At 49.1% G+C, this 13,137-nt stretch overlaps 1 long non-coding RNA gene across 1 annotated transcript in view; it reads right to left on the minus strand.

The window, feature by feature from the left end:
• Positions 1 to 13,137, minus strand: part of LOC142745677 (uncharacterized) — a 436,552-nt gene that overhangs the window by 113,749 nt on the left and 309,666 nt on the right. The gene's annotated exons all lie outside the window — the stretch shown is intronic.

Here is a 13,137-nt window from a genome sequence, read left to right on the forward strand (position 1 = left end):
CAGATACTGGACTCGTCATGAATACTGGACTCATCACGGACACTGGACTCGGATACAGGTGACGGATACAGGACTAGTCACAGATACAGGTTTCAAGAACAGGCTATGGAACCGTAGCAGACTAACACTGGGTTAGTAACAACATTGCTCAGGCACTGAGGAAGTGGGCAGAGTTCTTTAAGTAGTCCAAGATGTGCTGGTATAGGCTGGGAGCAATATTCCTGGTGCGCACTGGCCCTTTAAGAACTGGGACGAGCACAGGCCAGGTAAGGAGGAGAGAGCAGAGTGCACCTGCGTCCTTGGCCATGGAGGCGCTGACGATGAGAACAAGCAAGCCAGTGGGCACTGGGGTGAGCGAGATCTACGGCCGACGACAGTACCCCCCCTCCTCTTAAGCCCCCTCGTCTTAGGTCCAGAGCGTAAGAAAACATTTTTTGATGAGAGCAGGAGCATCAATGTTCTCTTTAGGTTCCCAGGATGTCTGCTCAGGACCAAAACCGTTCCAGTCCACAAGATAAAATGTCCTCCCTCCAACCTTCTAGACATCCAAAATCTCTTTAACTTCAAAGACATCAGCCAAACCTCCAGTAGCAGAAGTAGAATCAGAGGGCTTGCTGTAACCGGTTGAGGGCCACAGGTTTCAAAAGAATACATGGAAGGAATTGGGAATTTTGAGAGCAGCAACGTAGCTTTTATGACACAGGATTGGTCTATTGCAAGATTTCAAAGGGACCCAGGAACCTAGGAGAAAATTTGTAGGAGGGGATTTTCAGGTGTATATTCTTAGAAAATAATCAGACCTTAACATTGGGAAGGAAAACTGGGGAGGCAGCTTTCTTTTCTTATCAACATACTTCTTCATGCGATTCACTGCCTTGCAGGATCGCTGATTTTGTTTGCTGCCAGATTTGAAGAAAATCTCCATAAGAAACTTTAGCTGCAGGAACTTGAGATGAAAAAGGTACCAGAAGAGGGACACGAGGGTATTTGCTGTAGACAATAAAAAATGGAAAAGTAGCAGTAGATTCACTCGTGTGATTATTGTACGAGAATTCAGCCCATGAAAGGATATGTACCCAGTTGTCATGTTGTGCAGATATAAAATGATGGAGATAATTTTCAAGCACTGGCCATTGGATTGCGGAAGGTACGCAGATGAAAAGTCCAATTTCATGTCCAGAAGTTTACACAGGGCTCTCCAGAATTCGCATGTGAATTGGATGCCTTGATCAGACACAGTATGCAGAGGCAATCTATGCAGGCAAAAGACATGCTGAACAAATAGACTTGCTAGACGAGGAGGTGAGGGAAGGTCGGGCAGAGGAACAAAATGTGCCATTTTGGAGAAACGGCCAACAATAACCCGAATAGTGGTTCAGCCATCAGAGGACGGAAGATCAGTAATGAAATCCATGGCAATGTGTTGCCAGGGGCTGTTCCGAACTGGCAGAGGTTGGAGTAAGCCCGCAGGTTTAGAATGAGAGATCTTATTTTGGGCACACCTGGTACAAGAAGAGACGTAGGCCAAAACATCTTTGGGTAGCGTGAGCCACCAAAAATGACAAGAGATAAAGTCCAGAGTCTTGCGAATGCCCGAGTGACCTGCCGACTTGCAGTTGTGACCCCAGGCAAGAATTTTTCCTCTGTCTGCAGGACGAACAAATATTTTCCCAGGAGGAATGCCCTTGATCTGCAGAGGGTTAACCGGAATAATACAGGAAGGGTTGGTGATATGCTGAGGATCCTCTTCTAGGTCATCTGTTTCAAAAGAACGAGATAGTGCATCCGCTTTCACATTTTTGGCAGCTGGACAGAAATGGAGTTGGAGATTGAATCTGGCGAAGAAGAGTGACCGCCTGGTTTGACGTGGGTGTGTCGACTGTAAGGCCCCATGCACACGACAGTATTTTTCATCAGTAATTACTGACAGTAAATACTCACAGTAATTATGGACCCATTCATTTCTATTGGCCACGGACACCTTTCAGTATTTTTACTGATTGGTGTCCGTGCTGAAAAAATCATAGAACCTGTCCTATTCTTTTCAGTAATTACGGCAAGGACTCTCCCATAAAAGCCTATGGGAGCTTCCGTAAATACGAACGGCTACTGATGTACATCCGTATACCGTCCGTATTTACTGAAGCATTGCTAGGCAACTGTCACGATGCGGGGTGTGGACCCAGTGGGCCGCACCGCGTAGCGGGATGGCAGCTGGCCAAACAGGTAAAGTTTAGAGTTCAATAGTTCAGTGAGGATACCTGAGGCAACGTAGACAGTAGCAAGGCAGGCACGTCTGGGACCAGGCGGTGGCAAGACGTCAGGTGAGGCGCAGCAAAACAGGCGTAGACCGCAGCACAACACGGCAACTGCACAGCATGGCACTAGAACTGGGTAACACGGAAACAGGATACAGGAACAAGGTACACTGGGAAACTGGAAGACACTGGGAGACCATTAGCACGACAAACATCGGGTAACAAACAATGCTCTGGCAAAGAACAATAGGGCAGAGCCCTTTTTATAGCCCAGGGCATCCTGACTAGATTGCAGACTTCCTGCAATATGCACACACTGGCCCTTTAAGACCGTGCACGCGCGGGCGCGCGCGCCCTCCGGAGACAGTCTCGATGTCCGGAAGAGAGTGCCGGCGCCTCACAGGGGGATGACGCTGCACACAGGTAGGATGTCTATATCCACGGCCGTCGAGGCTTAAGCCAGAACGACGGGCTGTGGCCATAGACGTTACAGTATCCCCCCTCTTATGCCCCCTCTTCTTGGCACCAGAGCGGGAGAGAAACTTCCTCACGAGAACAGGAGAATCAATGTTCTCCTCTGGCTCCCAAGACCTCTCTTCTGGGCCGAACCCCCTCCAATCCACTAAATAAAATGTCCTTCCTCCCACCTTCTTGGTGGCCAGAATCTCCTTTACTTCGAAAGTCCCAGATGAGCCGCCAGGGACAACTGCGGAACTAGGAGTCCTGGAGTAGCAGTTCAGGACCACGGGCTTCAGCAAGGAGACATGGAAGGAGTTAGGAATCTAGAGGGTAGGGGGGAGCCACAGCTTGTAAGATACTGGGTTGATCTGTAGCAGGATTTCAAAGGGTGCGAGGAACCTAGGGGCAAATTTGCACAACGGCACCCTCAGTCGGATATTCCTAGAAGACAACCAGACTTTAGTCCCTGGAAGGAACTGCGGAGGAGCCTGTCTTCTTGTATCTGCCTTTCTCTTCATGTAGTCCACCGCCAACAGGATAGAAGATCGGGTCTGTTGCCATATCTGTAGAAAGTCCCTGAAGGTCGAGTCGGCTGCAGGCACCTGGGACATACTAGAGCCAGGAAGAGGTATACGAGGATGTTGGCCGTAGATGATTAACAATGGACTGGAAGTGGTCGACTCACTGGTGTGGTTATTATAAGAGAACTCTGCCCACGGGAGCAACTGCACCCAATCATCTTGCCGCTTGGAAACAAAGTGACGTAGATAGTTCTCCATAATCTGGTTAACCCTCTCGACTTGCCCATTGGTCAGGGGATGCTAGGCCGAAGAGAAGTCCAATTTTACACCGAGGAGACCGCAGAGTGCTCTCCAAAACTTTGAGGTGAACTGGACCCCTCGGTCCGAGACAATATGCAGGGGCAGGCCGTGCAGACGGAAGATGTGTTGGATGAAGAGGTCAGCCAATCGCGTAGCAGACGGCAGGCCGGTCAAGGGGATGTAATGAGCCATCTTGGAAAATTAATCCACCACCACTCAGATCACACTGCAACCCGCAGAAGGAGGAAGGTCCGTGACAAAGTCCATAGAGACATGTTGCCACGGGGCAACGGGCACAGGCATTGGTTGGAGCAGGCCAGCAGGTCTGGAGTGAGCAACTTTATTTGCTGCGCATACCATGCATGAGGAGACAAAGTCCATAACGTCTTTGGGTAGCGTAGGCCACCAGAACTGACGAGTGATTAGATCTTGGGTCTTACTAGCCAGCTTGGAACTGTGACCCCAGCAAAGAATTCTTCCTCTTTCTGCCAGACACACAAATGTCCTTCTCGGAGGAATGTCTCTAACTTGCAGGGTATTCATATAGAAGATGCAGGACGGATCAATAATATTCTGTGGGGATTCCATAGTGTCCTCAGTTTCAAAAGACCTAGACAAGGCGTTGGCCCTCACATTCTTGTCGGCGTGTCGGTAGTGGAGTTCGAACCGAAATCGAGCAAAGAACAACGACCACCTGGCTTGACGAGGAACCAACCACTGGGCCGTCTGTAGGTAGGTCAAGTTCTTGTGATCCGTGAAAACCAGGATAGGATAAACCGCGTCCTCCAGTAGATGTCTCCACTCCTGCAGAGCCAGCTTGATGGCCAGTAACTCCCGGTCCCCAATAAAATAGTTGCGCTCTGCGGAAGAAAACAGCTTGGAATAGTAGCCACATACCACAGCCTTGCCTTTCGATCCTCTCTGGAACAACAGTGCACCAGCGCCAACACAGGAAGCGTCCACCTCTAACGAAAACTGTAGGTATACATCAGGATGGTGCAGAATGGAGGCAGACGTGAAGGCTTTCTTTAAGAATTCAAATGCGGCTTTAGAGTCCGGAGTCCACATTTTGGTATTCATACCCTTCTTAGTGAGGGTGGAGATAGGAGCAGTCAGATGAGAAGTTGGGAATGAACAGCCTGTAGAAGTTGGCGAATCCCAGGAAGTTGGGCGCCAGTCTAGGACGCTGTCGCTCCTTACGAACCTCGTGAGATCTCTCCCTCAGTCTTATGTCTACCCGAGTGGCAAGCAGAATCAAGTCGTCCAAGGCAGGAGGCAGGTCTCTAGCGGCCCGTTCGTCCTTGATCTCGGAGGACAGGCCATGCCAAAAGGATGCCACCAAGGCTTCATTGTTCCAGGATAGCTCTCCTGCCAGAGTCCGGAACTGGATCGTATATTCGCCCATGGAGGTGTCCTCTTGGGGAAGGTTGAAGATAACAGTGGCTGCCGACGAGACTCTCCCTGGCTCCTCGAAAACAGTCCGGAATAATCGCACGAACCCCTGAAAATCTTGGGTCTCGGGTCCCTGATGTTCCCAGATAGGATTAGCCCATGCCAGGGCCTTGCCGGCCAGTAGGGATATGATGAATGCGATCTTGGTTCCGTCCGACGGAAATGCTCGGGTGTTCAGGGTAAAATGAATGTGCCATTGGTTCAGAAACCCCCGACATGCACTGGCGTCTCCATCGAACTGAGAGGGCAATGGCAGCGAGAACCGAGGATCCGGGCCGGAACTGCCAGGAGGTGTAGCAGGAGGATCGACTTGAGGAGCTTGCATAGAGGCAGGAAGAGAAGCAACTAGCGTCCCTAGCTGCTGTGCCATAGAGTCCACTGCCACAAGGAGTTGATCCTGTCTAGATTGGAGATCCAACAGGTCCATCTGAATGGCTTGTGAGGGTGACATGCCTTTGAATTGACCAGCGGAGTCCATGGCCAGAGCGTACTGTCACGATGCAGGGTGTGGACCCACTGGGCCGTACCGTGTAGCGGGATGGCAGCTGGCCAAACAGGTAAAGTATAGAGTTCAATAGTTCAGTGAGGATACCTGAGGCAACGTAGACAGTAGCAAGGCAGGCACGTCTGGGACCAGGCGGCGGGAAGATGTCAGGTGAGGCGCAGCAAACTAGGCGTATACTGCAGCACAACACGGCAACAGCACGGCACTAGAACTGGGTAACACGGAAACAAGATACGGGATACAGGAACAATGTACACTGGGAAATTGGAAGACACTGGGAGACCATTAGCACGACAAACTTTGGGTAACAAGCAACGCTCTGGCAAAGAACAAGATGGCAGAGCCCTTTTTATAGCCCAGGGCATCCTGGGCTAGATTGCAGACTTCCTGCAATATGCGCGCAAAGGCCCTTTAAGACCGTGCACTCGCGGGTGCGCGTGCCCTCCGTCTCGATGTCCGGAAGTGAGTGCCGGCGCCTCACAGGAGGACGACACTGCACACAGGTAGGATGGCCATGGCCGTCGAGGTTTTTCAGAACGACGGGCCGTGGCCATAGACGTTACAGTATCCCCCCTCTTATGCCCCCTATTCTTGGGACCAGAGCGGGAGAGAAACTTCCTCACGAGAACAGGAGCATCAATGTTCTCCTCTGGCTCCCAAGACCTCTATTCTGGGCCGAACCCCCTCCAATCCACATAATTTGCAACCTCCCTCTTTTTGTAAGGATCCATACATACGGATGGAATACGGATGAAATACGGATGCCTACTGATCCGTATTTACTGACAGTATTTCGGGATAGATAAAAATACTGTCGTGTGCATGGGGCCTAAGGCCTCATGCACACGACCGTATTTTTTCCCACCTGTAAATACTGGCGTAAATACGGGTCCGGTGTCACACGTATTCCACCCGTTTTGCACCAGTATTTACGAACCCGTGCCCGTAAATATGGGTCCGGTGTCACACGTATTCCACCCGTATTTACGAGCACGTTTTTGGCGGCAAAATAGCACTGCACTAATCGGCAGCCCCTTCTCTCTATCAGTGCAGGATAGAGAGAAGGGACAGCCTTTTCTGTAATAAAAGTTAAAGAAATTCATACTTACCCGGCCGTTGTCTTGGTGACGCGTCCCTCTCTTCACATCCAGCCCGACATTCCTGGATGACGCGGCAGTCCATGTGACCGCTGCAGCCTGTGATTGACCTGTGATTGGCTGCAGCGGTCACATGGCCTGAAACGTCATCCAGGACGTCGGGCCGGATGTCGAGAGGGACGCGTCACCAAGGCAACGGGCGGGAGATCGGACTGGAGGAAGCAGGAAGTTGTCGGTAAGTATGAACGTCTTTTATTTTTATTTTTTACAGGTTTATACTGATCGGTAGTCACTGTCCAGGGTGCTGAAAGAGTTACTGCCGATCAGTTAACTCTTTCAGCTCCCTGGACAGTGACTATTTACTGACGTCGCTTAGCAACGCTGCCGTAATGACGGGTGCACACATGTAGCCACCCGTTATTACGAGAGCTCCATAGACTTCTATGGACTGTCCGTGCCGTTATTACGGCCTGAAATAGGACATGTTCTATCTTTTTCAACGGCACGGGCACCTTCCCGTGAGAAAACGGGAAGGCACCCGTCGCCAATAGAAGTCTATGAGCCCGTTATTACGGGTCGTGATTACGACGCGTAATAACGGGAGTTTTTACGGTCGTGTGCATGAGGCCTAAGCTGGTGAGGTTCTTGTGATCAGTGTAGATGACTACCAGATGTGCAGAACATTCTAGCAAATGCCTACACTCTTTGAGGGTTAATTTGATGGCCAAAAGCTCTCGATCTCCAATAGAGTAGTTCCTCTCTGCTGCAGAGAAGAGTTTAGAGTAAAAAGCCACAGGGAACAGCTTTTTCTTTAGAGTTTCTCTGAAAGAGAAGTGCTCCAGCCCCAACGGAAGAGGCATCAATCTCCAATGAGAGCTGCCTGGAAAAATCTGAATGATGAAGAATGGAGGTACAAGTAAAGGACCTTTTAAGCTTAATAAATGCAGATTCCACTTTTTGCGTTTACCCCTTTTTGATGTTTGGCAGAGATAGGAGCATTCTTGTGATGAGAAATTAGGGATAAACTGACGGTAGGAATTTGCAAACTCTAGGGACCTCTTTATAGCATGGAGACCTTGGGGACAAGGTCAATCTAGGTCAGACTTTACTTTTTCTGGATCGATCTGGAGTGCATGATCGTAAATTATATATCCCAGGAAAGGCAAGGATTTATTTTCGAACACGCACTATTCCAATTTAACGTACAGGTTGTTCCTCCTTAACTTGGCAAACATGCTTCATGTGTGTCGTCAGATCAGGTGAGTAGATCAAGATATCATCCAGATACACCATCACACAGACATACCTGGAACAAAGCTGGAGCATTACATAAACCCAAGGGCATCACAAAATACTCGTAGTGACCGTTTTTGGTGTTGAATGCGGTTTTCCACTCGTCACCTTTATGGATACAAATTAAGTTATAAGCCCCATGTAAATCCAGCTTTGTGAAAATTTTTGCTCCACAGATTCTATCGAAGAGATTGGAGATGAGCGGCAAGGGGTAGTTATTTTTGACAGTCATCTTATTCAGACCACGATAGTGCAAGGCTGAGGCTGTCAACTTCTTAATTAACCTCCTCTCGAGATTTTCCTTGACATAGGCCGACATGGATTGAGTCTCGGGTAGAAACAGAGGATATACTTGTCCACGTGGAGGCGAAGCCTAGGAAGCAAATCGATAGGACTGTTGTATGGGCGTATCGTACATACGGTGATGTCAGGCTTTCAACTATGGAGTCCCCGGCCAGACCAAAGCAAGCTCTGTGGCCGGGGACTCCTATCTTGGGAAAGCCCTTGACGTCACTGTCCATATATGGACAGTTAAGTTAGTGGCTCCTCCAGGAGCTGAATCCCCGGCCAGAACGTTGCCAATTTTCTGGCTAGGGACCCCGCTTCTGGAATAGCCCCCTGCCATCACTGTACTGACATAAGGGGCTCCCTCCAGGAGCAGAATCTCCAGTAAGAGCATAGCCGACATTCTGGCCAGGGATTCCCCTCCTTGAGGAGCCCCTGTCGTCACTATCTATATATGGACAGTGATGTCAGGGGCTCCTGGCCGGAGATTCTGCTTCTAGAGGGAGCCCCTGACAGTGACGTCAGGGACCTCTGCTGGAACGGAATCCAGGGCCACTGCGTAGACAATTCTCTGGCTGGGGATTCCGCTGCTAGAGGGAGCCCCAATGATGCTATCTACAGGGGGGTAGCGCTATCTACAGGAGGGTGGTGGTATCTTCAATGGGGTGTGGCACTATCTACATGGGCACTGTGGCACTATATGGGCACTATCTACAGGGGACAGTGTGGCGTAATCTACTTGGGCACTGTGTGTGGCACTATCTACATGGGCACTGGCACTTAATATGTTGGCACTGGCACTAGGGGCAGCTAAGATGGCATTATACTGTATGGGGCAACTATGGTGCATTATACTCTAAGGGGCAGCTAAGGTGGCATTATACTGTATGGTGGCACCTAAGGGGGCATTATACTGTATGGGGGCAACTATAGGGGCATTATACTGTATGGGGCCGCTGTGGGGCATTATACTGTATGGGGGCAACTATAGGGGCATTATACTGTATGGGGCCGCTGTGGGGCATTATACTGTGTGTGGGCAGCTATATTGTATTATTTTGTATGGGACAGCTATGGGGCATTATGCTATATGGGGCAGCTATGGGGCATTATACTGTAGGGGCAACTATGGGGGCATAATGCTGTATGGGAGCAGCTTGGGGCATTATACCATATGGGGAAGTTTGTGTGGGTTTTATACTGTATGGGTGCATCTGTGTGGGCATTATACTCTATGGGGGCCTCTGTGTGGGCGTTTACTGTATGGGGGCATCTGTGTGGGCATTATACTCTATGGGGGCAACTATTGGGGAATTAAACTGTATGGGGGCAGCTATGGGGGCATTATGCTGAATGACGCAGCTATGTGGCATTATCCTCTATGGGGAATTTGTGTGGGCATTATACTGTATGGGGCATTTGTGTGGGCATTATATGATATGGGCATCTGTTTTGGCTTTATACTGTTTGGGTGCATCTATGGGGGCATTATACTGTGTGGGGGCAGCTATTTGGCATTATACTGTGTGGGAGGCACAATGGGGTACTATACTGTGTGGGGGCAGCTACAGTTCGGTCCAGAATGATTTGGACAGTGACACAATCTTCATGATTTGGGCTCTGCATGCCACCACATTGGATTTGAAATGAAACAACTGTAATGCAATTGAAGCGTAGACTTTAAGGTTTAATTCAAGGGGTTGAACAAAAAATGTTTAGGAATTGCAAACATTTTTCTACACAGCCTCCTCATTTCAGGGGCTCAAAAGTAATTGGACAAATTAACATTACCATAAATAAAATGTTTCTTTTTTTAATACTTTGTAGAGAATCCTTTGCAGTCAATGACTGCCTGAAGTCTGGAACCCATGGACATCACCAAACGCTGGGTTTCCTCCTTTGTGATGCTTCGCCAGGCCTTTACTGCAGCTGTCTTCAGTTGTTGCTTGTTTGCGGGTCTTTCTGCCTTAAGTTTTGTCTTAAGCAAGTGAAATGCATGCTCGATCGGGTTGAGATCTGGTGATTGACGTGGCCATTGCAGAATATTTCACTTCTTTGCCTTAAAAACTCCTGAGTTGCTTACGCAATATGTTTTGGGTCATTGTCCATCTGTACTGTGAAGCGACGTCCAATCAACCTTGTTGCATTTGGTTAAATCTGAGCAGAAAGTATATCCCTGAACACTTCAGAATTCATCCGGCTGCTTCTGTCTTCAGTCACATCATCAATAAACAATAGTGACCCAGTGCCTTTGGCAGCCATGCATGCACATGCCATCACACTGCCTCCACCATGTTTTACAGAAGATGTAGTGTGCTTTGGATCATGAGCCGTTCCAAGCCTAATCCATACTTTCTTCCTCCTATCATTCTGGTACAGGTTGATCTTAGTTTCATCTGTCCAAAGAATGCTGTTCCAGAACTGGGCTGGGCTTAGATGTTGTTTGGCAAAGTCTAATCTGGCCTTTCTTTTTTTGAGGCTGTGTAAAGGATCTGCCAGGCACTACTTCTGTGTATACGCCCATAGGTAATCAGTCTGCACCTGAGTCTATGTCTCTGAGACTGACTCCATCTTCCACCACTCAGGATGGCAGGCTTAGGAGTGGGAGAGCCTATCGCAGCCTGGCCAGACGGAGCTAGCTCCCGCCCTCTGTCTATTTATACCTGCCTTTCCTGTTCCTCCTTTGCTTGTGATTCTTCTCGTGTGGTTTCCTGGCCCAGCTACAGCTTCTAACTATTTGATCCTGCTCCATACTGACCCTGGCTTACTGACTACTCTCCTGCTCTGCGTTTGGTACCTCATGCACTCCTGGTTTGACTTGGCTCGTTCACCACTCTTGTTGCTCACGGTGTTGCCGTGGGCAACTGCCCCTTTCCCTTTGCTTTGTGTTCCCTTGTCTGTTTGTCTCGTGCACTTACTGAGCGTAGGGACCGCCGCCCAGTTGTACCCCGTCGCCTAGGGCGGGTCGTTGCAAGTAGGCAGGGACAGAGTGGCGGGTAGATTAGGGCTCACTTGTCCATTTCCCTACCCCCGTCATTACAGGCTTATTAATGGTTTGTACCTTGTGGTGAACCCTCTGTATTTGCTCTCATGCAGTCTTCCCTTTATTGTAGACTTAGATACTGATACACCTACTTCCAGGTGAGTGTTCTTCACTTGGGTAGATGTTGTTAAGGGGCTTTTCTTCACCATGGAACGGATTCTGCGATCATCCACCACTGTTCTCTTCCATGGACGTCCAGGCCTTTTGGAGGTGCGCTCTTTTTTTTTTTTTTTTTTCAAGAATGTACCAAACTGTTGATTTGGCCACTCCTAACATTTGTGCGCGCTCTCTGATGGATTTCTTAATTTTTTTTTTAGCCTAACGATGGTCTGTTTCAATTGCATTGAGAGCTCCTTTAAAATCATGTTGTGGGTTCACAGCAACAGCTTCCAAATGCAAATGCCACACCTGGAATCAACTCCAGGCCTTTTACTTGCTTAATTGATGATGGATTAACGAGGGAATAGCCCATGCAGCCCATTAAATAGCTTTTGAGATAATTGTCCAATTACCTCTGGTCCCTTGAAAAAGAGGCAGATACATATTAAAGAGCTGTAATGCCTAAATCCTTCCTCAAATTAGGATTTGAATACCCTCAAATTAAAGCTGAGATTCTGCACTTTAAGCACATATTGATTATATAACTGTATATTCAATATGTTTTGGTAAACAGCTAAAATGGCAAAACTTGTGTCACTGTCCGAATAATTCTGGACCTAACTGTATGTAATGTCGACAGCCGCGGACCGTCGTGCTTACCTGCCCCCGACGGTCGCGGCCATGGACAAGTGAGTGCCAGCCGGCATCTCCCTCCTGAGAGATGCGGCACTCATCTCCGCATCGCTGCACTAGTTCCCGTAGGGTGTGCGCACGTGCTCGCACCCGGCTTTAAAGGGCCAGTGCACACACATGAGGAAAATCTGTAATTAGCCCATGATCACTCTGGACTATAAAAAGGGCTCTGCCCTTTCATTCATTGCCTAAGCACTATTGTGTTTACCCATGTTAGTCTTAGCTAACGGTCCCTTAGTGTTATCCTGTTCCCGTTGTTTCAGTGCCCTGCTACCTGTATCCTATATCCAATGCTATATCTGTTCCCGTGCCTTAACCTGTTGGAATCGTGTTGTACCACCGGTCACGCCTGCTAATATACACCACGTCTGTTGTCTTCAAGTTCATCTGTGCCAAGCCTCCATTACTATCTGGACTATTAAAGGTACTCTTGTACTAGGACTGTTGTTTGGCCAGCTGCTACTCCACACGGAGCGTGACCGTACGCTCAGGCCATGAACCCCGCTGGTCAACCCAAGACAATGACAACGTCACATGCTATGCAGGCAGACCTTCAAGACCTTCGGTCACAACAAGACCAACTCCTCCTGGCAGTGAACTCCATTGCACAGCGACTGAATGCGCAAGATGCAGTCTTTACAGCACCTGTTCCTGTTGCTCTGGCTGTTCCTCCTACTACACCTCCTGTCAGTATTGGTATTCGACTCCCGATTTTCGCTCCGACTACCTCCTCGCTACAACGGAGACGCAAGTACCTGCAGGGGATTTCTGAACCAGTGCCAGATCCACTTGAGTCTACATGCCAGAGCATTCCCCACTGATGGTGCAAAGATCGCTTTCATCATCTCTCTCCTTACTGGCAAGGCCCTAGTGTGGGCAAATCCTGTCTGGGAATGCCAGGGACCAGAGACCCGTGACTTCCAGTGTTTCCTACAGACTTTTCGCACGGTATTTGATAAACCTGGACTAGTCTAGGCAGCAGCTGCATCTCTGCTGACTCTTCGCCAGGGAGACATCTCCGTGGGCGAGTACGCTAATCAGTTCCGCACTGTAGTGACAGAGCTGTCCTGGAACAATGAGGCCTTGGTGGCTACATTCTGGCCGGAACTGTCATCCGAGATTAAAGACGAAT

Source organism: Rhinoderma darwinii, chromosome 1 (assembly GCF_050947455.1).
Source record: "Rhinoderma darwinii isolate aRhiDar2 chromosome 1, aRhiDar2.hap1, whole genome shotgun sequence".
NCBI classification, from domain to species: Eukaryota; Metazoa; Chordata; class Amphibia; order Anura; family Rhinodermatidae; genus Rhinoderma; species Rhinoderma darwinii.